At 51.6% G+C, this 25,420-nt stretch overlaps 1 long non-coding RNA gene across 1 annotated transcript; it reads right to left on the bottom strand.

Annotated features, from left to right (window-relative positions):
- Positions 1 to 1,717: 1,717 nt before the first annotated feature.
- Positions 1,718 to 24,976, bottom strand: LOC142419220 (uncharacterized). The gene is made up of 3 exons (XR_012778521.1): positions 24,169 to 24,976; positions 3,483 to 3,763; positions 1,718 to 2,531 (listed from the first exon to the last, which is right to left on the bottom strand). It is a non-coding gene; the product is annotated as an uncharacterized LOC142419220 (long non-coding RNA).
- Between the last annotated feature and the right edge of the window lie 444 nt (positions 24,977 to 25,420).

The following is a 25,420-nucleotide window of genomic DNA, read 5'->3' as shown; positions in this document are numbered from 1 at the left end:
AAAAGCAGAAAAGCATTTCTCCTCCCAGCAAAATCAGGGCATTTGGTCAACACCTGATTTTTTGCCATGTTGGATCCCCCACCCTGCTGAGAGCCCTCATGGAGCTGGGAGCAATGGTGCTGCTGATTAACAGCGTTAGCAGAAGCCCATCAAAATAATTCTAGGATTTAAATATTTTATCATTATTTTGGGGCTAGTGAACCTTGTAAAAACTCTCGAGTTTTGTTTTCCTTAAGGTTTTGACTTCTGGAGACATGCAGTTGTGCAAGGACCTATTTATACAGTTCCTTGTAACAGAAAATTCAAAACCAGAAGGCAAATCCCCTTTCCTCTTCCTCCCGCACCCCAGGACAGCGGGGCCGAGCCCTGCCAGCCCAGGCGTTTGGGCGGCTTTGGTTTAACCCTACCTTAGGGGGGTTTAGGGAAGGGGACCACGTGGCAAGGACAGGGCACGGTGTGGTGCGCAGGGGAGGACACAAAACATTCAAGGGAGACTTTTGCAGCGTTTCCACTCCATTTCTGGGCTTGGCATGAAGGATGCTCTGGCGTCAGGGTGACGCGGCGGGCAACTCCGGGGGGGGGAAAGGAGCCAAGACCCTGGCAAAGGTGCTGCTGGGTCCCGGTAGCCCCATAGCCATGTGTGGTGGGAGGAGGAGGAGGCATTTAACCATCAGCTGCGGTCAGTTGGGTTAAAATCATGGGATTTGTGGTGTTTATAAGGCTTGGCTGCTGCATTAACCCTGCCTGCTTGGTTCCCACCCAACCCCGGGTCCTGTTTCCCAGCAGGGAGAGGGACGTGCCCGCTGCAGGTTGAGCGAGAGGTCGCTTAACTTCGTGCTCCCGAAGCTCCCCTGAACGTGGTGAGTCGGAAGGGTTGGGGCAAGCCAGTACGCCGTCCTGGGGGGTCTGCAGCTGGGGCCGCGATGCTGGTAGGTCCAGCTAGCCGTGCGATCCCCTCTGAGCATTTGGGCTGAAAGCGCTCTCGCCCTGCAGTGTCCCCAGGGGTGCCAGCGGGGACCCACCTTCCTCCCTCTCGTTTCCTGGCTCCTTTTTGCTAAAAGAAAGCGCCTGCTCCTCCTTGCCAACGAGGCTGGCGATGGCATCTCTGCCACAGCGCGGCTGCCCCGCTGAGACGTGCCTGGACATCCTGGCCAGCGAGTTAGCTGGGCGTCCCAAATATCCACAGTTATAAGCTCGGACAGCCTGCTAGCCCCCCTCCTGTGCAGGGGCTGTCCTTTCCCATATACCAGGAAGCATTAGAGAAAGTAAATATTGCCTTGGCAGGCTTCTGAGCCCTCGTTGTGATTTATCGGAGACAAGACGATGGGTTAATGGAGCCTGGAAGTCCCTGTGTTCTTCTGTTGCTGGTATCAGAGTTATAAACATGCTTATAGCGATGACTGTCCAAGGCGGAGAGAAGCCCAGCCTGCAGCCCTTGAGCTGACTGAAGGTGAGGAAGCAGGTTAGGACTTCGTGATAGGATTCAGGTGGGCCCAGGAAAGCACCTCCTGACAGCCAGAAGGGATGGTCTCAGCTGCTCAGCCAACCCAATCTGCTCCACATCCTCATCGCGTCCTGGCTGGGGCTTCCCTTTCACGCTCAGGATTTTTGGTCAAATGGAGAATTTGGTCAGTGACGCACAGGAATGTTGGCCACCCATTTAGAGGTCCCAATTCACCAGCCAAGGCAGTAAAAAGACACTGTTTTAAAAAAGTCAAAACAAGTTTATTTTGACAAGAGAATATCTCCAGTAATATTTTATTCATGGCTTTCAGCTCACACAGTTTCACTGCTTGAGATTCTCTGCATTAACATCAATGCAGTGGAGAGGGACTGAACCGAATTCATTTGGGACACACAGGCTTAGTTCTTTTCTACGGGATACCTCTTAAATATGAAGTGGATATGCTACCCTGTTCCCATGCTTGTGGTGCTATTTTGGTACCTTCCAAGCAATTTGCGGGTAGGAGCCCTGCCCCTCAGCAAGCAGCTAGAGGATAATAACGCATCTAAGAGGACCAAGCTGTAGTTTTGCACAGCAAGTCGCCAGGACTGCCGAAGAGCCAGATTTATGGAGAGAGGACTGCATTCCTTCGCCGCTAGACACTGCGGCATCCCCACCCACCAGCTGTGGCCCAGCCTGAGGAAGTCACGTCCCAGCCTCGCTGCAGCTACGCCCCATCCCAAGAAGCAGAGGAGCCTTAAACAGGCTGCTTCATTTGGGGGAGTCCCATGGCCCAAGCAGTCAGGTCTGAGCCCCCCTGTGCATTTGCTCAGGGTGAAATTTGAGGGCTCCAATTTCTTTTTGCAGCTCTCTTCCCGCTTCATCTGAGAAGGTGTCCTCTGCTTGCCCTCGGTCCCCGATGTCTCCGATCTCACGCGTTTCCCCGACAGTGAGATGGCAGTGATAATGGCCTGAGATGTCCTTCAGTCTTGAAGAACTGATGCAGCCCTGGTCGTATTACAGCTCCACTCACGGTCTTCATCCTACGCTACTTTGGAATATGGCAGAGGGATAGTCCCACCTGCTCCTAAGACAGAGAAGAAAGAACAATTCCCTGTCCCTTGTCAAATGCCTGAGCTCTGAAGCATGCTGTCTTCTCATATGGCTGTTGTCAGATGACAGTGCTACCTGCCTGGGAGAACCCAGGAGGATTAGGACTTGCTCCCTTTGGCTCACATCTCTTCCTTACCTGTCTCCCCTCTAGGACAGGGTGTTAGTCTGAAACGTTGGCTTATTCTATGTAAATACACAAGAGCCCTAATCTCCTCACCAGGGTTTGCACACAAGTGAGTTAGATTGGTATGGATTATCAAATCAGAAAGAACCACCCCCCGACTCTATACCGTGGGAGAGCTGGGAACTTGTCCAAAACAGAATGCACTTCCCGAGCAGGGGCCAACCAGCCAAATCTGATCAGCTCCCAGGGCTTCGAGTCCACAGGCTAAGCTTGCTCTTGGATCTGATCTAGTTCTTAACCCAAACTTCAGAACTGGGTGCAACAAACTTAAATCACAAGCTCGGATCTAGCCTCTTTGTACTAAAGTATCCACTCCCCTGCAGACTCGAGGACAGACCAGAAAAGAACAGCACACTTAAACCCTTTACAACTTGAGCCCATCTCCTGCAAAAAAAGAATAGAACTGAAGCACCAACTCATTTCATTGTTTTCTGGCACCCATTAAAGAGAGAGACAGATTTTCTGTAAGTAGGTGGCTCCATGCTCATACGACCGAGGCACGGAGCGGTCCTTGGAAGAATGCAATCCTGGATGCTGTAAAAGAAGATCCACTGAGTTGTTCAACAACACCATGCTGTGTTTTGGGATCCTCAACAGAAAGGAGTGATGCCTCAGGAGGTCTGTGGCTGAGCCAGTCCTCCAGTGGTTTTGCTGCTCTTTAAGGAAGGCAATAGACTGTATAGTTATCACCTGAAATGGGATAAAATCCCTCCCACCAAACTATACAACCTACTACCTCACCTCCACAGAGCAGTGCAGAGGTCTCGCCTGATTCATGGCCGTATCACTGGCTTTGCATTACTTGTACCGCCTGCCTCCGTGCTTGGAGTAGAAGTAGATGATGAGAACTGAAGACCTGACTGTCTCCTTAGGAAAGACAGTAGATTGTATAGTTAGCTCAAAGGGAGGATAGGACTCCACAACTATTCAATCTACTACCTCAGCCTCAAGGACAGCTTGGGACCGTGGCAGTCTAAGGTAATGAGATGATCCTTATCCAGGCGTCGGCTGCTCTGCGGCTCCTGTGAAGAGAAATGCATGAAAACTCATCAGACTTCAGGATGTTAGGGAACAGCAGTCTCGTACCCAACCTTGTCCTGGAGCTCCCTTTCCTTCTTTAAACTTCCTTCAGTCCACTTGGACTATACTTCATCCTTGGCAATCACACTGGCCGCAAACTTTATGCACCCAAGGGCTTACAGAAGCAGCAGTCCTCCCCTTTGAACCCAGGGCCATACACGGAGATAGCACGTCCCTTCTGAAACCGCAATAACGCCAAGTAACATACAGCCAGGCTGACCTCACCTCTTGAACACACGGCATGTCTAGAACAAACCTGCCAGACCAGATAACAGAATCCATCCATTTAGCTGCTATGCACTCCAGGGAATTGAGCAGATTAGAAATAACTGAGTACAAGGAAGCTTTTAGGCTGCAAATGTAATGGTATCGAGTACATCAAGGCAGATCTCATTTCCTAAACAAATGAGTGCAACATGCAGGCTTGGTGTCCCTTTAATGCTATAGCACAGCCAGGCAATATTAGCATGGATCCGAGACAGACTAGCTTCCCCCCGAGCCCTTGGCTCACCTTCTGAGACTTTTTCATTCGCTGTACACCCAAATACAGATGCAAGGTATTAAGTCGGTAGTTTAAAAGAAACGTGTGAGGTTCTTTTGCAATGAGAAGGAATTCCCCTTGAAGATTAAAGAAAGCCATAATGCAAAGGGAGCCACCGGTAGCACATTAAGCAGGCTGCATGTGCAGCACAGCAGAGACCCAAAGGAGGACTTCCCACGAGAGCTCAGCAGCAGGTATCCCCAGCCTGCCCAAACATCTGCTGAGTGTTGTGGTGAGAGAGGCGGGAGCTAAGGCAGAAGTCCCCAAAGGGACAAAGGCTGCCTAATGCTTTGTGCTTCCACAGCTAACAGGCAACAGCCTAAATAAGTGAGATTCCCAAAAGTTTGGTGAACTATTGTAGCCCTCGGTCCCCGATGTCTCTGATCTCACGCGTTTCCCCGACAGTGAGATGGCAGTGATAATGGCCTGAGATGTCCTTCAGTCTTGAAGAACTGATGCAGCCCTGGTCGTATTACAGCTCCACTCACGGTCTTCATCCTACGCTACTTTGGAATACGGCAGAGGGATAGTCCCACCTGCTCCTAAGACAGAGAAGAAAGAACAATTCCCTGTCCCTTGTCAAATACCTGAGCTCTGAAGCTCTGAAGCTATTGTAGCTGGAATCCTTGAGGTGAGAGGTTGGGATGGCCGGGGGTACAAGGATATCCTTGCAGCAAGGTTTGGAAAGTGCTCCTGTTCCTTTGCAGAGCTGCCCAGAAGTCCTTCTCACTGGCGCTCAACACAGTCCAGGTAATTCTCTTAACTTCCTTTGACAAACTCAAGCCCTCACAGATGACCTACTGTGCCAGGCCATCTAGCCCAGGCCTCTCCTAGCGTGACAGGGTATAAACAACGTCAAAAAATCAATGTTGCAGGACTGATTCCTACAGCATTTAAGCACCCAGCCCATCCACAGTGCCAAGTACCTTGCATCCCAAAGAGCCTTCTGATGGGAAATATTATTCTTCCTGTTTTATTGGCATAGAAGGTGATGCACAGAGGTTGCACGTCCCTCCTTAGCACACACAACACCAGCCAGGGCTTCACCGAGGTTACGATCAGGCTCAAAGGTCCATCTGGTCTGTCACAGGCCCCTCTGCCTCCTCGGGGACAGAAGTATTAGTTTAGACTAAAGTGTTTCAGCTTCCCAAAAATTAAGCTAGTGCCACAGGCATCAGCCAGAAGGGATCATGGTGGCAAGAAAGCCAGCGGTTGCTGCAATGGTAGAGGACTGGGGAGGTGGGTGGCCCAGATGATCGCATCAGGTGAGGCATATAGCAGAGGATGCTCATCTTCTCCAAAGAGACTCTTGGCAACTGACCTGGAGGAACAATTTTTCCCGATTCCCAATCTGGTAACTTATATTATTTTAAGCATATAAGCAAGATGTATAGGCCAGGCATTTAAAAGATCACTCTTGATACCATTGCAGAGAATAAGCATTTGGGCCAATCTCAAACTGTGGGTGGGAAATTACATTAAATAAGTCCTAGTTCACACAGATCTAATTATACATAGAGAGAAAAAAAATCTCTTCTGACTTCTATAAGTAATCCTGCAAACGGGAGATTTAATTATAATAATTGTCTTAATGAGTACAGGTTTTGGGAATACCCAGCTGCTGACTCTGCAATCCTGATCGTGCCAGGATCCATGAAGAAAGGAGTCGAACAGGAGGATTTAGAAATACTATGCCCGGTAAGGATCACTACGACCATCCTACCCTTAGTATCACCGTCACACTTGTTTGTGCTAGGTGCTATACAAATCGCAACGACAGCAAGCCCCTCTCCTGGATGGCTTGTGGTCTAAACCATCAAGACAAAAGATGGGGAAAGAAGGAGAAGCAGAGAGGTGACCAAATTTGCCAAAGATCACACAGCAAGTCCGTGGTAAAGCTGACACTGGAACCAGCCTTGGGAAGTTCTGCTCCAGTCTCTGGTCACGCTGCCAAGGCAACGGTTTGCCTGGGCCAGCCTAACCAGGTTAGGACAGGTCAATATCCACCGTTCCCGACTGTCTTTGACAGAGGGAAAAAGTGATGTTCCGTTTTAATATCTGCAGGAGAATCAAAGAGCCGGGGAGAGAGAAGATCACACACATACTGGATAACAGCTCAATGGTAAAACCCCGATGGGGTTTCACAAAGAGGCATTATGAATTAGTCATATATCCACGCAGCCATAAGATTTGTGCAACTCCGTATCTACCGAGATTCTCAGCAAAAATCCCACGGCAATCGCCAAAGTGGGCTGCGTTCCATCTCTGCCCTGCTTTCCAGACACGAAGCCGTCCCTTCTAGCATATCGCTGCTGCAGCATTAGATTTACAAGTGCCTGAATGTGATGTAGCTATGCAAAATTCTGGATAAAATAGCCAACAGGGTCTGTGGGAGTCAGAAGCCTATACCCTAAAGCCTCTCACTGCCTTCTAAGTTATTTAAGCCCAGCTTTTGAAGATTTTTGGATACTTGACTGCTAAGAACTGGACCTCTTTGAAAAACACCATTTTCTGTGCAGACCTTAAGGTGATGGCACTGCAATTTTCCCTTCCCAGACTCACAGGAGTCCTTCAAAACCAGCCAAATTTGATTTTTGTGAAAAAGCTCGGTCAGTCTCTGTGAGAGACTGCAGGAAGGTCCCCGTGCTCAGCGTGTGCCACAGCCCAGTCCTGCTGTCTAGAGGTGCCCGGAGGGGTGAGAGAAATCGGTAGGTAAAGGATTAATAGGTTTCTTCACAGCAAGATCCTCCAGGCTGGCAAAAAAAAATGGCATTTCCAGTCCAGCTTTCAGATTCATTTTTGGGAGGAAGAGGTGACCTACAACTGTTCTTCAGTTAGCAGGGCTCAGGGTGGCTCGTGGTGTCCAGCCGATCAGACCCCCAGCAGACAACCCAAGCATCAGCCCCCCCAAATTTCGAAGCGTCTGAAGACCAAAGATGCCCGAGCGCGGCCAAGTCTCTGCCTTTAAAACGGGGAGGCACGGAGCCCGCCTCAGAGAGTAGCTGGAAAGGCTCCGAAGCTTTGAGGAGCTGATCTGGTTTATTAAGGAGCACTGAATGAAATGGAGGAGGGGGGAGGAGGGAGGAGAAAACCATAAAACAACAAAGTCGCTCCTTTAAAAGCAGACATTGCTTTCAGCCTTTGTGTAGCCGCAGTCCCGTGCGTCGGTGCCAAAATGTGCTGGGGACAGGCAGGGCTTCTCAGTGGGAAACCAGGGCCCCGTGTCTCTGAGAGGCTTTTCAGCCTCCTGGAGCACGGGCTGGACTGGGGCAGAACCAGCCCCGGCCAACACGAAGCCTGTGTGCAGCCAGCCAGCTGCGTTGGCACAAAATGGCTGACCGTCGGCCATTTTGTTTCCTTAGCTTTGCCTGTAGGGAAGCCGGTAGTGACTTCACGTCCTCGCCTCGCTGCGTTGCTGGAGTAGAAAAATAAAAAGCAAACGGACCAAAAAAAAAAAAACCCAACCAAACCCAAAATAAGCAAAACCAAAAAGAAGTGGGGAAGGTTTTCAATAGCTCCCCAATGCTGCCGGGGCGTGCAGCCGCATACAGCACCGTTCAGAGCCGTGCGACTACCGGCCGGCAGCGAGGAACCCGCTCACAGAAAAAGCAGCAGACGGCCCAAAAAAACATCTTGAACGCACCCCGTGCCACTGGAAAGCAAAAAAATGACATTTGCCAAACTAGCCATGAGGACAAGTTGCTTTTAACTTCTCACAGGCCAGGCGAACCTCTCAGAAAAGCAAGGCCAACCGTCTTCCCAGACACCCGAGCCTGGAGTCGATATTAAAATATCACGCTTCGAAAGAGTTAAGCAAAGGTGCTGTGAATAGGGAAAGGGAAATGGAAGTAAAAATATTTAAAGTTCATTCCTGCAACAGCCCCCGTGGCTCAGCAATGCTTTTCCTCCGTGCTCTTTTAATGACGTAGGGTATTTTCATATCGATGTTGTCGTAGCATTTGTTTATTATTAAACAATGAGCAGGTATCTTAATAAATAGCTACTCATCTGTTAGGGGTTGTTTCAAGTCCTGTCAGATGTTTATAAACATCTGGATCATCATTAATGAATCTGGTATTGTTATCTATAATACATGCATCTGTAACCTGCTTGTTACATGACTTGTCTTTCATTAACCCTTCATAAATCCGTTATTAAAGGTGGCCACAAAGGTAACGTTTTTTTCTAAACGTTTGTGTATTTTCCTTGTAAATTAGCATATAATTTACACTCTCCTGAAGGAAAAAAAAAAAATCCCAGAATTTTTGTCATAAAACAGGCGCTATTGATATTTCATAGAGTAATTTCTCCAAAATACTAAAAATCAAGAGATATAAGAGAAGAAAATCTTTTTGGTTTATTTTTACCTGCTCCATACTCAATTCCATAGGTTAACTCAAAAATCTAAAGACAGAAGATCCTTTCCTGTAATACTCTATAAAACTCTTCCATTAATACTGCTTTCCTTCTCGATGTTCAGTTCAAAAGCTGCTCACAAAAGGTGCGCAGGTAACGTCCACCCCTAACGTGGATTTGGACCAAAACATTTCATTTGCAATGCGAACTGCCTGCCCAGCGCCCACGCATGCAGCCCCGGCTCCGGGACCACCATCGCCCGTGCAATTCTCTACATTGTCCGTTCTAAGCAAGCCAAGCAGATATGGAGGCAAATACCTTTCTGTGCAAGAAAAGCGATTTCCCTTCTTTCTGCTCTCCTTCCCAGCTCCTCTCTGAAAGTGTCTGCTTCTCTCCAGATGTCCGGGCAGCCCCTCAAGGAAAGGTAGGACGATCACCCCAACACTGATGCCTTATCAAAGACCGATCCAACCCCCCCCCCCCCCGTGCCACTGGACAGAGATCTGTTCCTCCGAGCGTCCATGAACGAAGAGACGTGACTACTAACTCCAAGACATCCAGGCTACTGAAGGAAATGCAGAATCACTTTTAAAAAAAAAAAAAAAAAAAAAAAAAAAAGCTTTTATTTGGCGCATGTTCTGGTATTTTTGCCGTGCTTCTGCGCAAAATTGTATGGTAACGCCACCAAGTTCCCTTAAACTTTCAAGGCATGTTACTGTTGATGGCGTCTCTGTCGTGTATCACACCTTAACGTGTGCAGGATACACACGCCGGTGCAGTAAACAGCTTGTTATCACAGTACAGCTCCATCCTCGTGAGAAAAGTAAGGGCTTAAAAAGCCAAGAACAGCTATTTCTTTTAATATTTAAATTAAGATTTTGTATTCCCGAGATGAAAACTTTCAAGGCAAGAAGGCAATAAACAAAACAAAAATCCCTAAAAAAAAAAAAATCCTCCGGATCACATCGGCTAAATCCAGGTACTGTCAGATCAGTGGAAAGGTCAGATCTCATATTCACCAAAAACAAGAGGACACACAACAGGTTAAAATGCTACCGTCCGGCAATGACCGGCTCTAATCATACCAAGCTGATGTGTAAAACCATCCGCCCGTCCAAAAACAAATTAGACAACAGTGCTCTCTGGTACTTTATAAATACAGAAGAAAGGAGGGCTGTTTTATTGAATATAGCGAACAAACCTTTCCGTCCGGCTATACTGTGCAGCCCCGCGACTCTGCATGCACCAAGTAGCCTTACGCTGCTAATACAAAAGCTCAGTTTGGCAATTCCAGGCATTTTCAGTGCTCAACATACGCCAAAACTACCCACTCTCTGCCTCTGACTTTGGTCTCGTTCCAAAAGGTCCTTTTTTTTTTTCTTTTTTTTTTCTCTCTCTCTCTCTCTCGCTACAGCCGGTGCCACGTAGAGACGGGAGAGTTGGGCTCGAACATGGCCGCAGCCTCCAAAAAAGAGCCAAGTCCCAGCGTCCTGGCTTCCCCCTTCCAGACGGAAAACAAAATGGCCATGCAGCAGCCATTTTGTTTGCTGCGGGATGGGAGGGAGAAGGGAAGGGAAGGGAGGGGAGACGCAGGCCAGGCGGGAGCACGCGGGAAGGATGGGGGGGGAGAGGGAGGGAGAGGGGAGGGCGTCGATTCGGCAGGAACCCAAAAGCTCTGCAGCGATGCCCGGGCGCGTCCTCCCTTCCTCCCGCCGGGGCCGAGCGGCCCCGTCCAGCCCCGCAGCGGGACCAATGCAGAGGGACGGACATGGGGTCGGCTTTTCCAGCCCTCCCAGGCCAGTTGAGCTTGAGTTGTCCGGCCTGACAGGGGTTACGCTTCCTTCCCTGGGCCTGGCTGGCACCTCCATCCTGCCCGCTGGCACGGGCAGGCTCCTGCCTGGCCACTGCCGGCACCGCAGGGCTCGGGCTCTGCGAGAGCTCCCGGTGGGAGCCAGGCAGGAGAGCGGAAACCAACCCGGTAACGTCAAACTCCTGAACTTCCCTGGGCAGGAAACGGTGTAAATAACACCCGCAGGGAGGGGGAGAGGAACCCGGAGCAGGCGAGGAGACCTTGGGGACGGTGGCTCAGCAACAGCGTGGCCTCTACAACCCAGATCCTAACGGCACCTGCGGTGAGGAGGCCCGGGGAGGAGCGATCCGAGGTTTCCTTGCTCGCTTCTGTCCGGACGAGCCCGCCTCAGAAACGGAGCCACATGGCCGAGGCCCATGCAGGGTCTGGGCTGGCCTGCAACGACGCCTGCCCGCTCTCAAGCTCACCAGGGGACAGTGCAGGCAGCTGCCTGGTCCCTGCCATAACGCAGGGTGCGGGTCTGTCCCTCTGTCCCTGTCCCTCCGAGCACGCCAGGAGGAGCGAAGGGCTGTGCGAGCAGCGGAGGATGGGGCTGAGCCGCGCTGCAGGCAGCAGAAGGCTTGCAGGCAGCCCTGCCTGCCCAGTGATGAGCTGGCTCTCCCCGGCAGTGCCTCGTGCCCGCAAAGCACCTCGCAAGCTCCGTGACTTTTCCCTGTCTTTCTGCCCTTCCACAGACCAACACCACAACTGCCCATTCAGACAGCACGCCTACGGCTTGAGGGACCGGAGAAGAACGGGGTGAAACCTCCTCAACCCTCTTCTCCCTAAAGGACAGAGCTGAGCTCCTAGTTAGCAGCCCTACTGAAGAAGCCAACAAGCTGCAGAGATGAAGCCTACTCTCCACCGTAGAGGTGAAATCCCTTCAAGTCCTGACGAAAACCAGACAAAAGGGTTTTAGAGCAGGGCAAGCACCTCGCGACCTTGTGTGAGAGCACCCAGCATGGGAAGGCCCTGAGGAGCACACAAATCAAACGCCCCCGGGCTTTCTGCTTCTGTAGGCGAGACAAGCGGTGAAAATCAGGCCTATTCCCAGGATTTAGGACGGGTAAGAGTTCCCAGTTACAAGCCCTATCCCCTAAGGATGCAGGGAACTGGAAATGCCAAAACCTAGCACAGTTTTGAAGCTGTTAGAGATCTTGTAGGAAAATCCTATAAGGAAGGTTGTTAATTGGACAAGGCATTTTGTGGCACATTCATGTGGGATAAATTTAAGCACTGGAGGCTGGACCTGCTAAGCTTTATCTAGTCAGTGGGGAGGGCAATTTCTCTGCAGAGTAATTCAGAGCAGAAACATTATGCCAACATCTTGAATTATCCTCTGAAGAAACCGAAAATCTTAAGATTTTTTTAATAGCCACTATTCCTCACCATCTGATCCTCTACCAACTTTCTGCAAAGTCACCTAAGATCTCCAGGTGAAAATTATTATGAATGTATTGCTTAGTAATTTGTTGTGATTGATTAGTCTCATTAAAATGTCCCTGAAAATAAGCATCACCTGTAACAAACTCTATCAAGTGCCTGCCCGTCCTAACTTCTCATATGGGCTTGGTGGGGAGCCATACGACCTCAAAGGAAGGTTTGTGCACTTTATATTAACCTTGTAGCTGGGGAATTTTGAAGGTATTTGAGAGATCCAAGTCTGGTTTATTTTAATAGGATTTGGGAAGGCAAGGCTCACTTGAAAACCCTAGCTTTTGCACTGAAAGAATATTGCATTTCTTGTGCAATACTCTTCCAGGAAAAACATCAAGGCAGCTTGCAGAATAAAGACCAAAGGTTTCTAGATGCCTATAGCAATAGATCAAGAAATGTCCGCATGCAGCATGCCAGTTTGAAGCCAGAAATGAGAAACAGTTTCAGCTGCTCTGACACCAATGCTCTTTTCTAGAAAAACCCTGACAAACTGAGGAACTTTATTTTTATCCTTATCCTAAGTGAAAACTTATTATAAACGGGGCAGGACAAGGTACATTTACAAGACAGGGTGTTTTGCCTTTTCCAATAACGGGGCCCTTAGATCAGGAGGCAGCACCTTGCTGGTGGGTCCTGAGATGGAGCAATAGGGGATTAGGGACATGCATGGGGTGGGGATTGCTGAAGACATTAATAGCCCACACAAAATCACATATAACCCCTCAGCACTAGTTGCTTATTCAATATATCGTAGTCAAAGGGCAGGGGGTGCGCACGGGGTGAAGGATGGGAATAAGAACTTAAGAGTAAACAAGAGGGGGTGTGCGCTTGGGAGGGTTGTTGGCATGGAGGGGAAGGTATCTGACTGCGTAAGCAAGGGAAGTAGATCACGAATGCACAGGTTTTGTGGACCTGGGATACTGAGAGAGCTGAGATGGTTTGTGTTAGGAGAGGGAGGTGTGAATATGATTAAAATGTTGGAGCTTTACAAAGGACAAGGGAGGAGTTGCTGAGCAAGGGGATATTTTTGTAGCCTCCAATGTGGGCTGCTGTGAGCTTAGTAAACTGGTGGTAGATTAAGACGTGGTCATGAAAGAAGTCCCTTCTACAGGACAGGCCACTTGCTCTTGGTGCTTTCTGCTTTCAGATGTTGCTGCTGTGGCCTCACCAGAGCTCTCGTTCAAGGCACACTGTTAACATTGCTGTTCAAGCTTCCGCTATTGTGAAGGGCTTACTGCCTGGGCAAAAGCCAGTCGAAAACCCGGAGCAAAGGATTGGTGAGGCACATGGACCCATAATTAAGCCCCAGGAGACTCTCTTCCTCAAGGATAAATCATTGAATGCAGGAGTTGGTTCTCATTCTTCTACACACATATGCTTGCTGCCAAGGACTGTCATTTGATAGTAGGTAGAGCAAAGCGTGCTGTCTGACTTCAGATCAGAGCTGGGTCAGGAGAACAAGACTGTCATTTCTGTTTGGGATCCGGACTCGTGAGAAAGGGTCTGTGATGCTGTCATGGCTCTTCCAAGCCAAAGGACTCTATCCTTGTGCTTTACCTCTGTTTTTTCCTACCACATTGTAAAGTTGTGGAAATCAGCTGCTCATCGTCATGTGTTTGTGTCTGTGGACTTCCTCAGCATCAAAGCTTCCCCTCTGGCTGTTTGCTGGAGTCTCTTCGGGTCTTATCCTTCTGGTCTATTCACATCCCAGTGAGCCCACACAAACACAACCCCGCCGTCATCTCTCACATGCTCTCTCCTCCCCGCACTGGCCATTTTGCTTCTGGTTCATGAAATTTAGAGTGGGTGAAAATGTGAGTAAGAAGCAAAGGGATTTTATTCATTTGCCGATGAGAAAAACGTTCCTTGTGAATGGGGAGAAATGGCATTAGCTTTTTTCCTTAGTTGGTGTGAACCTGTGGGTGAACCAGATCGCCTTCTCTGAGTATGTTTGGATGGATTCTTGTCTTCTTCAGGTTTGTCCAGCAGCATCTTTCCCCACTGGGCCTGAGCACTCTCTCGGGAGTCTTTAGAACTCCTCCATTTCTGTCTCAGGGCAACTACGTACATAAGGTGGCAGCAGCAACAACAAAATCATTTGGGAAGGAAAAAAACAAACTTAAGAGCTGCATTGCTGAGCTCCTGCATCCAGTCTTAGTGAGTCACTTTGCCTCTGTCTCCTCCTTTGGGAGATAGATACTCCCTACCTGGGATGGTGAGAAGGTTAATTAGTTAATGTACTAATTAACCGAATGTGCTTTGAACAATGGAATTGCTTGAGGCAGTAGATCTCATGAAGGTCTAAGTCTAATGCGGGCTTTAAGAAGGGTGGGCTTCCAGTTCTTCTCATTGGGACACCTTGCCCTTGGCCAGAGAGAAAAGAATTGAACTTATCTGCATTATTCATGCTGTTGCCACAGCACATCTGAAGCACAAATGGCCAGAGTCCATCCAAGCTCTTCCCTGCTTCTCCCACCAAGGCTAAAGATGCAGCTGACTTTCTTCTTCTCACAAACACAGCTCTGGGGCTGCAGACCAAGGAAGCGGAGAAATCCAAGCTAGGGTTTTTGACAACATTGCTAGTCTTTTTGGTACATGCCCAGCAGTCTGTGACCCATATCCCACCTTGCTCTGGAGGACTGCATGCGTCCAAGGCAGTTTCTCCTCTGTCTTCCAGAAGATGGATGGTGGTAGAGAGCGCGCTGCCTGCTAAAGTGAGAGGTGGCTTCACTTTCCATATCACTGGGACCCATCCCAAACTGGATTTGGAGCTGCAGCTGCAATGAATCCCACAAGCCAAACCATTTTAGACTTTGGCAAGTCCTGAGCTCGTCCAAAGGCCATTTCATGCATCTTCAAGCACATTATGTGCCTATAGAGGCAACTGAACAGTGAAGTTGAACCCCACAGCAGAGGCTGTAACCTAATTCTGAAATGTTGCCACAAAGGTGTAACCACCGGAGATGATGGAGGTTGTTTGCCTTACTCAGGCATGAACACAGCAATCCATCTAGACCCTGCACTAGATCAGGGTGCCAAAAGTTACCCCTTAAGAGTGAGACTGTCCCCAGGCCATCCTGTGTGGGCTGGATGGAAGAGAAATTGTGACAGTTTTGATTGCTCAGGGAACTGAGGTCGAGTTTGATTTCCAAATGTGAGACTAAATTCTCCTTCCATTACAGTTCTACAAGCTCTGAAACTCTGTAGGTTTAGCTGGGTTCCTCCCCAGCTGGAAAAGAAAATGCAAGGCAATGTCACAGCTATTTCTTCTGTGTCACATTTATACAATGCAAAGGCCTAATCTTAAGAAGCTGAAAATCATAATTAGGCAGGCAAGAACCTACAGTCTGAAAAATGCATCCCTCTTTCCAGTCTAGCCTAGTCTGAGGCGTGTATTGTATTAGGCTCTTAAGGGCTGAGTTTTCAGAGCTGCGTGTTCAGAAATGAACTGCCGCTGAAAGCAGGCCCCCTAAAATAAGCAAGATTAGCAAATGTTCCCACCTCCAGCAGTTCTGACGATGACACCAACAGACAGATTTTTCATCACCCTTTTGGCTGAGCCCTTCTGGAGCTGTGGACATATTTTCTACAGGCAGAGCGCTTTACAAAACTTCCCTTTTCCACCACAGAAACTATACAGATTCCTAACTGCAGCCAAGTTTGACCACAGATACCATAACACAGATCCATCTCTCTTCCCTCTTTGTTGATGCAAAAATGCCTTGGAGAAATAATATCAATATGTCTTTGCTAATTGATGGTGTTGTGTTGGCTTTGACCCATCAGCTGATTGGCCATCCTCAACTGTCATTTCCTAAAAACAATATTTTTCTGCTTGTTTATCTTCCCTGGCCTTGTTTGCACACAGCCACCACCCAAAAACCTCTCTCTGTCCAGGGAGTAGGATTTATCGCCTCTGTTTCAGTAGCAGCAGAACACAGAACAATGTAGGGCCTATGCAAACAAGTACTGCTGTTTTCTTTTGCTTTTCATTTATTCCTTAGTGGTAAATCAGTGCATTCCAAAACAAACAAAAATTAGAAGATTTAGGACCCAAAGAGCAGTCCAGAGCAATATAATAGGGGCTGAAGACAGGTTGCATTTAGAAGTTAAGCAACAAGTACCCCTTGAAAGCAAATGAAATGTTTAATCTATGATGCATACCTCAAATTGTTTCTGGCCGGTAATGACGTTTTGGCACTCTGCAAATGGCAGAAGCTCAGGTGCCTGGATCACTTAAGACTACACACAGGAGAGATCTGGGCTGAGCGTGTAAACTGCTCTGGGTAGGGACCACCTTTATCTTCCGTACGTGGATAGCACTTAGTACAATGGATCCCTCAAGACACTCCAACGACCAAATGGGACCCAAGTAAGAGCTAATATAAATGCAGGTTGACACAGTTTGAGTATACAGGACACCGGGACTGGGAATTATAACCCTTAGATTTTTGTCCTGACTCTGTCATCAAGCTTGACCTTTCAGAAGACCCTAAAGGACCATGCAAGCTTGAGCCACTGCATTATGAAAAAGCATTGATCCGTACACCAGCTCCTCCTTTGACTTCATTTCAGCCCAAGCCGGCACGTTGGCTTGGCATCTGCAAGCCAATGCAGGGTTGCCACTTGTTTTCTACATAGTTGGACAAGATTGCCAAGGAAAAGAAGATAGAACGAGTCCTCAGGATCCTGCATCACCAGCTATCAACTGTAATCAGCATTCCTACAGAGCAGGACTGAAAGCCCAGTCCCTTCCGCGACCGCGTGGGGACTGTATAGCCTGTACTCAGGATCCCACGTGATGAACAAGACTTTACAAGCCTGGCAGCCGAACATAATCCACCTTTACCTGCTTGTGGTAAAGTTGAGCTCAGATGAGGAGGCACCATCTGGAAAGCTGAGCTTATCAGTGCGTTACAAAGATCACTTTGAACTTTTGTTCAAAGCCCTTTGGAGAAGATGCCCGCCCTCCCTCCAAAGAAGAGGCTTTTCCTGGGCTAGGTCCTACGGTTTGCAGCAATCGTAGCTGGTTTGTTGGCTGCAGCTCCCCTGGGGCTCCCTCTGGCCTGACCTACGCTGCTGAGCCCGGCAGGGAGAGAGAGCAGACACCGTCACAGCATCCAGGGCTCAGAGCGAGCCTTGTTCTCAGCCTGCCTGGAGTGGCCATGGCAGGCACAGATAAAAACAGTGCCTGGGAGGCATCTGCCTGCAACGGGGCGTGCGCTGTTGATGCGCAAGGATGAACAGATGGGTTGATTACACAGGGAGAAATGGACACTAATCGTATCCAGATTCACCAGCTGCAGGATTTCCTCCTGAGCCCTAAAGGACAGGAAGCCCTTACCTGCTTCGTTATCCTGTCTCTGTTCATTAGCTCCTTCCCCCGCCCTGGGAACCACATCTCGGCTAATCCCCTGGGCAGGGGAGGGCCCAGACTGCAAAGCTGACATCCAGATGGGAACTCCCACAGTGCTCAAGCATGGCTGGATCCAGCCCCAGGTCAGGGGCCTATCCTGGCTGTCAGCTCCAGCCCAGCCAGGCTCCACCGGCTCAAGTTTCCCTACTTTGGGAGCTCGTTGCCAGACTCTTCTTTTGCCGCTGCCTCTCTGAACAGCCGGGAAGATTTCGGGACTAATGAGAGCAAGTTGTGCAACAAAGACTGTGTTGGGGATCGACACATCATGTGTCACCACGTCTCTGCTGAGATGCAGCCGTTTCTGGGGTGGAGTCCAGCGTGTGTTGAACAGCACACGGCTGATGGAGCCAGGGAGTGAAGGAGCTTTTGCAGATTTAAAACAGCAGAGGCAATCCCCCAGCAGGCTGTAGGACGACTGGCCAGACTGAACTGGGAGGTGATGGTGGAGACCTTATCTGTATTCTTACTCCTGGGAGACTGAAACATGCTGAGAGGTTGGGTTTCGTCGCCTGCTTAGCTTTTGCGCAGTGTCAGCTTGGAGGAAGGAGCAAAACCCTTCTAGACCCCTTTATCCTTGTCCCTCTGCGTCCATCCCAGCTCTCTTCAGCCACAGTGATGTGCTCCCAAGGCAGTGCAGCTGGAGGCACGATCCCAGGCGTCCTCCCTGGGGGGCTGCTCAGCTCCCAGGGTCTTAGCCCAATCCTTCTCCCACAAACAGGAGCCCTGGGAGCGGATGCACAGAAATTCAAGCTGTTGATCACGTTGGTATCGGCACCCACCCTGACTTTTGCTGGAGCCTCCACGTGAGGAGTACAGCCTGCTTGAGAAATGTTATAACCCAAGCTGTTGCTCCGAGTCGGGCTTTTTGGGACCCTCTCTCCTTGCATGCCCAGCGTGCCTCCATTCCTAGCCCTCAGGCTTCTGTTGTCAAATTCGGTGCAAGCAAATTAGCCTGCTCCCATCCTGCTGCCTGCTCCCAAGCCGTCCTGGCTCCACACACCAGGATGCCACGTGCTGCCCCTGCGACCTCCATTCCTCTCGACAGAGCCGGTGCCCAGCGCCGAGCAAGCCAAGACTGAAGGAGAGGAGAACCACTCCCCGAATTCTTGGTGTTACTCCCAGAACCTCCCTGCCCAGCCAAAGCTGCTTCAGGTCCCCACGCCTGGCACTAAAACATCAGCACAGGCCATCCCGCAAGTTCAAACCAGATCCTGAAGATCCTGACTGAACAGTTGACCAAGTCAAAGGTGGCCATGGCTGCCCTGCAGAGCCCTCAAGGTGGGAGGAGGAGGAAGAAGCACAATGCTTGTCATGGTCTTGCAGGTGAGGAGAAACCTCCTGCCCGGTCCTGCATGGGCCAGGGCTGCCCTGGCATGCACGGCCATCTCCCTTGGGCTGGTCCTCGGTCCCCAAGCCCAGCAGAAAGGTGACGCTGATGTGCCGGCAGCAGCCACAGGACAGAACAGCACTGGTGGGAATGAGTGGGAGAGGTGCTTGCAAAGCCACCGCCCCACAGCCTGGCTACGGACCTCCCAAAACGACAGGGTGTTACATACGGGGTGATATCTGGTTGTCATTATCACAATAATATAATACCCACCTCTTAGACTCCACAGACCTCACTTTAGGCAGCATCTTGGTCATGCCCTTTGCTGGGCTACTTCTTGTCTTACATTTTCTGTGGCCAGGACTATCTTGTGAGTGACCCTAGCACGCCAAACCCAGCATGCATTAGCCCTGCATATCTCATGGGCTTTCCAACTGCAAAGCCAGACAGCACAGCTCAGTGCCCATGAGCAACCCTACAATAACAAACCGGCCGCCTCGCTTTGTCCTCCCAGACCTCACCTTTCGCAGCAGCCAAGTAACATCAAAGATAAACAGTAGCCATGAGCAACTCCACAATAACAAACCAGTACGACAGAAAAAAGCGGAGGGAAATTAGGGAATGAAAGAGGTGGTAGAGAGAGAAAAAAACTGCAGGAAGGAAAATAACTGATAGTGATTCTTCTGAGGACCAGCTGAGGGGTAGGACGGAGGGTAAATCAGATCTGGGTGCCGTATGTTCCCTCTGGTGCATGAAGCTGCTAGCATCAGCTCTCCCTTGGGTGTGTTTCTACAAGGATCCCGTTAAACTTGTGCCCCCAAATCCATTGGAACAATTAGTGGAAAGGCTGAGGACAGAGCCCATAAAGGCCAAATTCAGTCTCCCTGCCTTTTACCCCCTCTTTCCCCACCAGAAGTTGTCACTGGAGTGGTGAAGCCGAATGCGTGGATGGTCCAGCGTGGGGAAGCTGGTCCCCTCAGCTCTGGCCTGTGGAGCCACAGAGCACAGCGTTTTCTGCAACTGTAAATCACGCAGTTTTCACCAATGCAAGTTCTGCTCCAAGCTTTTTTTAAAAGGAAAAAAAAAGGAAAAAGAAAAAAGGAAATCACAATCCAAACTCTGCCTTGGCCAAACCTGGCCCTTTTAAGGAAAGGAAATTTCCCAGAGCCACCCTCGACAAACCTGGAAGCCCGATCCTGCTCTCAGGAATGTCAGTGCGAATCCAGAGTGGCTCTGCTGACTGCTGGGGGTCAGAGCAGCCGAACGAGGCTCCAGCCTTGGAGAAAAGCTCCTGGTCTCCTGCCTGGAGATGGAGCAGAGCTCGCCCCAGAGCAGCCTGAGAGCAAACTCCTGATTCAAAGGCAATAAACGGCAGAAAGATCCAACTCCCAATTTCAAGAATTCATCCTTTTTGCTGAGCCATGTTCTGGAAGCACGAGCCCTATTTTGCTGCGAGCTGTGTGGAATAAAACAGCTGCGTCCCTTGGCTGGATGGCTCTTCCAGGGGTGCCAGATGTTTTGCTTAGGACACGTCAGAAGTGTCTTGCTTGAGTTCAGACTTTCTCTCCTCTCGGGCTGCCCGCTGCGGAGCCCGCTGGAGCCATCGGCTTCAACGCGGTTTTTTTATATCCACTCTCCGCTAGCTTTTCCCAGGGAAGCAGTAGGGATTGGGGACAAATTGAGAAAGGTCTGGTTCCACCCTAGCCCCTGTTCGTATAAATAATCTGTAAGGGGAAAGCCGGACTGACGAGCAAAACGCTAATGCCACCTTCTCACTGGCATTAAGGATCTGGATGTAAACCGGCGTGTAAATGCGCTCCGCTGAAGAGGGCATCGCAACACATTTTGGGGGTCAGACCCCACGAACGACTGACCGCCCCCAGCTCCCACAACACGGGAGTTTCAGCTTCCAAATCAACCGTGGGTTACTGTGAAAACCTACCTACGGCTGTGCCGAAGGGCACACCAGCGAGCGGCAAGGTTCAGAGCCGGACCCCGGCGTCCCAGCTGCCAAACCTGGGTGCACGAGGCCACGCAGCCTCGCTGCGGGGCCGGGAAGATGCGCAACAGCATCTCTGGGAGGCAAGGGGCGGGCAAGGCCATTTTGGGGATGTCCCCGGAGCACGGCCGAGACGGCCAGGGCAGGCTGGTGGGTCACGGAGGCAAAGCAGGGCCGGGGCATTCGGGTGCTTTGTGGCCAGTTCAAAGGCTTTACTGTAGGGCCATGCGTCACTCACTGAAAGAGGATTTTTTTCGGAGGAGGGAAGAGGAGGGGGGAAGCCGGGCGGGGGGGAAGGAGGAGGGAAAATTTGGTGAAGGAGGAGGGGCGGCTTTCATGGCTCCCGAGTGCCTGCGAAGTGCACGGTGGCCAGGAAGGAGGACCCTGCCCTGCAAACAAGCTGCTTTTGTTGCGTCCCAAAAGGGCCTAAATTAAGTTTGACAGAAAGAGGGCAGATTCACACGCGCTGGGGCCAAACCCCCGGGCTTGGTTACAGCCGGGCAGACCAGGAGAGCTTCGGCCCGGCGGTGCCAAATCTCGCCCGGGTGCAAGGGGAGAGGCGCGAACCTCCACGAGGCAGAGGCACTGGGCGGCCGCGAGCAGCCCCGTTAATCGTCCCGATGCCTTCGCAAAGCAGCTTCCTCCCAGGAGCGCCCGGTTCGGCCCATCTCCAAAGCCTAAAGGCCGCCATCGCTCTGGGAAAAGCTGCCACCGGAGCGTTCCCTCGGCCGGCTTCGCCTGCCGGAGCTGGCAGAGCCTCCCGCCCCGCTCCCGGGCATCTCCCCGGCCCTGCCGCCTGCCCTGGCACGCCATGCCAGCGTGAAAAGCAAGCCAGCTTCTAAACAGTTAACATTGACAAAACCAGACCGCTTGAGTTCCCTCCTTCCCGAATCGCTCCTGGTGTAATTCACCCCCCCAAAAAGAAATAAAATTATCCTCCTCCTCTGACCTTGCCCGGGTGTCCTCCCTCCCTCCCGTCCTCCCTCTCCCTCCTTCCACCCTTCCCATGCCCCCACCCTGCGCTGGCACAGCCGGCCGGGAGCCCGCGTGCCCGCCGGTCTGCTCGGCGCTACAAGCTCCCACCACGTTAGCTGCGGCTGCCATGTTGAATTGCAAATCCGACATGATTCGACATATTTTTTTCCCCCCTCGGTGGTGCCCGGTGGGGAACTAAAGAAGCACCCGCACGACACGCACCCAGCCCCGGGTGGCTCTTGGGGACGTCCCGGGCGGCGGGGCGAGGGCAGGGAGAGGAATCATCCTCCAGTCCTGCTCCAAACACTGCACGTAGGAACCTGCCTATCTGCTATACATCCCTCTCTATAGGAGACCGATTTTAAAGTCGGATGTTTTAGCACCAAGGGCCGGAGGACTCGACGGGAAGGGGTTTCGGGGAGAAGGCAGGTTACAGCAACAACAAAGCGACTGAGCAAGTGGAGGAACAAAACATTATTTCAAATCAAAGGCAAAAAAACCCAACCGCACGAACAAAAAAAAAAAAAAAAACCAAAATTAAGAGTGAGGTTCGATTTCGTACCAAGGCAGCAAGAGAGACGCACCGTGGAAGAGAGTGGTTTTGTTGTTGAGTGGTGGCTGGATTTAGCTCCGCTTATCCGGACAATCATCGGGGAAGGATCCTTTTCCGAGAAAGGCCAGTTTGAGTGAGACAGCTTTTTTTTTTCCCTTCTCTCGCTCGCTCTCTCCCCTTTCCTTCTCCTCGCAGCTCAACGCCAAGAAATGGGCGGTGCCTGGATGCCAGGCTCCATCCGAACGAGACACCCAAGGCCAACGGAGGCTGGCACAAAGGCGAGCTGGCAGGAATTCCTGCACTCGCAGCCGCGCGCCCGCGGGACAAGCCCGCCACCTCCCAAAAAATCAACCTCCGCCACTGCCCGCTCCGGCAAGTTGCCCCATCGGGCTCGAAAACACCCCGCCAGGCTCAAGCACGGGGGGAAAAAAAGGACAAGGGGAGAAAAAAAAAAAGCCAAGACCTTCCTTTGCATCGACGCAGGTTAAACAAAAGGCCTGGGGAGGTGGATTATTTTTTCTTCCGCCCCCCCCGGGCTCCTTTTCCCGCCTGCCCGTCCCCCTCCTCCCTCCTCACGCCCTCCATCGCCGGCTCCCTCGCCCGCTGCCCCAGCGTCCAGGCAGAAATGAGCCCTGGGCTCCCTCCTTCCTGGTTTTAGCACGACAGGAGGCGGCGGGTCCTTGAATAGGAACGCACACACCCAACGCGAGAGGGATCCGATGGGGGGGGAGGAAAAAAAAAGGACAAAAAAAAATATATACAAACAACAACCCACCCGCCATGGAGGAAGGTTGGGAGCAGTCGCCGCCAAGGGGGGCGGATTGGGGGTGGTTTGGGTGCCAGGGGGTATTTTTGGCCTTTTTTTCTTTTGCTGCCCTAGCACCTGGGTTGTGCCGATTGTAAAAGGGGAGTCGCGACGGCTTGGGGAAGGGACCGGAGAGAGGGGGGGGATGGCCGGGGTTGGTAGCGCTGCTGGGGAGATGCCAAAAAAACAAAACAAAACACGTTTTCATTTTGTCTGCACCAGCCTGGGCGCAGGCGAGCGCGGGAGAGAGGGAGGGAGAGGGAGGCGCACGCTGCCAGAAAGCCACCGCGCTCAGACGCGGGCCTGCGGCCACGTCCCTCCGCAGCCGCCCCGGCAGCCGCTCCCGCTCCCTCGTCCCCCTCTCCCTGCCCACCCGGCTTCGCCTGCCAAGTCCGAGTTGGCACGGCTCCCCCGGCTGCGCCGAACAAAGCCGTCACCCATCCCCGAGCCAGCGCTGACAGTAAGCAAAGTGACAGGCGCATCTTCCGCATGTTAATCCAAATGGCGAGAAGGCGAACGAGCGACGGAGGCCCCCCCCTTGCCATGCACGCACCCCCCCCCCCCCGCCGCCGGCCCACGCGCCCCACCCTTGGCACCCGCTGGCCCTGCCGGCCTCGTGCGGGGATGGTGAGGCCCCCGCCGGCGGGAGCACTGAAGCCTCCCTGTCGGCGAGGTTTAAATCGAGCCGAAGCCCCGCTCGGCGGGCAAACGAGGCCACTCGGCATCTGCTGTACCTGTTCCCGCTGCCTTCATCTCGCCTTGGAACCGTGACAAGAGCGCACTCGCCTCTGGTGGGCTCTCAAAGCCGCGGGTCTGTAACCCTTTGCAGGAAGTTGGCACCGATCCCAGGTAGGACTTTACTCCCCGGCTCTCGCTCTCTCCCCCCACCTCCGCCTCCCGCTCCCTCCCCTCCGCTCCCCCACCCATCCTGTCCCTTGGGCCCCTCTCGCGTCCCCCAAAACACCTCCCGGCCCCCCGCTCCCCCTCCGCCGCTCGCCCGCCTCGTCAACCGGGGGGCAACGCGGGGGGCGGCCGGCCGCTGCTGGGCGCCCACCGAGACCCGCGCGCCCGCCGCTCTTGCACACATACCCTTTAAGGATGACCTGGGCAACACAGAGAACAACAACTTCCTGCTCCGGCTCCCTAAAACGCCTGTTTCCACGCAGGGGTTAGGCGGCGCGGCGAGACGGGGGGAGCTGGGAGGAGGTTTGGGGGTTTGTCGTCATTGAACCGTGCTTTTTTTTTTTTTTGCCTTTTTTTTTGCCTTTTTTCTTTTTTTTTTGGCCTTTTTTTCTTTTTTTTTTTTGCCTTTTTTCTTTTTTTTTAGTGCCTTTTTTTTTTTTTTTTTCCGGAACATATATTTTTGCCCAGCAGCCCGAACCCAACGCAAAGGGAAAGGGGGGGAAGAGAAATCAAATGGGAAGAGAATAGCTCCAAGTCGGCAGGACAATGCACGGGAAACGGGGAGATTAGCGTAGCTCTCGAAATCCATCGCACCCGCCCCGTTTCTGAACCGTTCGCCCCCGCGCCTCGTCTTTTTTAATACTCCCAGCTCCTGAATTATTCCAGTCCACGAGCGGGAGGGGAGCGCACAGTCCGGAGTCCCTCGGAGCTGCCAAGAGCATTGCAACAGGAAAGAAAGAAAGCGAGAGAGGGAGAGCCGGGCAGAGCCCTCACAATCGAGCAGCGAGAAGAGCAAGGAGAAATTAACATCCAATTAGTGCCGTGTTTAACGGGGGAGACAGAGGCGGCTGTTGTTTTATTGCCCTGTTCTTTTCAGGCGCATCTGACAGGCAGCGGGGAAGGCACCCCTGCTCCAAGTGACGTCATCATATTTTATTTTTTAATTATTTTTTTTTTCCCCCCCGTTTTCCCCCCCGTCTTTCCTCCTCCAAGTTTTGCGGAGACCGTCGCGGCAACTCGGCCAGGGAAATTTGGGACTTTCTCGCGTTCAAGCCGCCGATTCCCCCCTCCGCCTCCGGCCTCCTTCCCCCCCCCATCCCCGACACCAACCCCGGAAAAACAAACGCGCCAACCCACCCCAAAGTCTTTGTTCTTCCAAAAAAAAAAAAGGAGAAAAAAAAAATAATAAACGTTGGGATCAGAGCCGGAGAGAGCCCGGAGGAGGTTTCTCCGCGTCCGAGTGCGTGCGTGCGTCTGTCCCCTCTCCCGTCCCTCTCCCCAGACGGCTCGTTCGCCTTGTAAAACTTTGCGGCATGTGACGCTGCTCCGGCCTCCTCTGGCAGCCTGACAAGAGCCGCGCTGCCCGGCCGCAGAGCGCAGGCGGCTTTTAAGGGAGAAACTCCATTCCTAAAGATTAGAGAATTAACACGTTTTCAGC

Source organism: Mycteria americana, chromosome 20 (genome assembly GCF_035582795.1).
Source record: "Mycteria americana isolate JAX WOST 10 ecotype Jacksonville Zoo and Gardens chromosome 20, USCA_MyAme_1.0, whole genome shotgun sequence".
In the NCBI taxonomy this organism is placed as follows: Eukaryota; Metazoa; Chordata; class Aves; order Ciconiiformes; family Ciconiidae; genus Mycteria; species Mycteria americana.
This window is presented reverse-complemented; position numbering and strand designations above follow the sequence as displayed.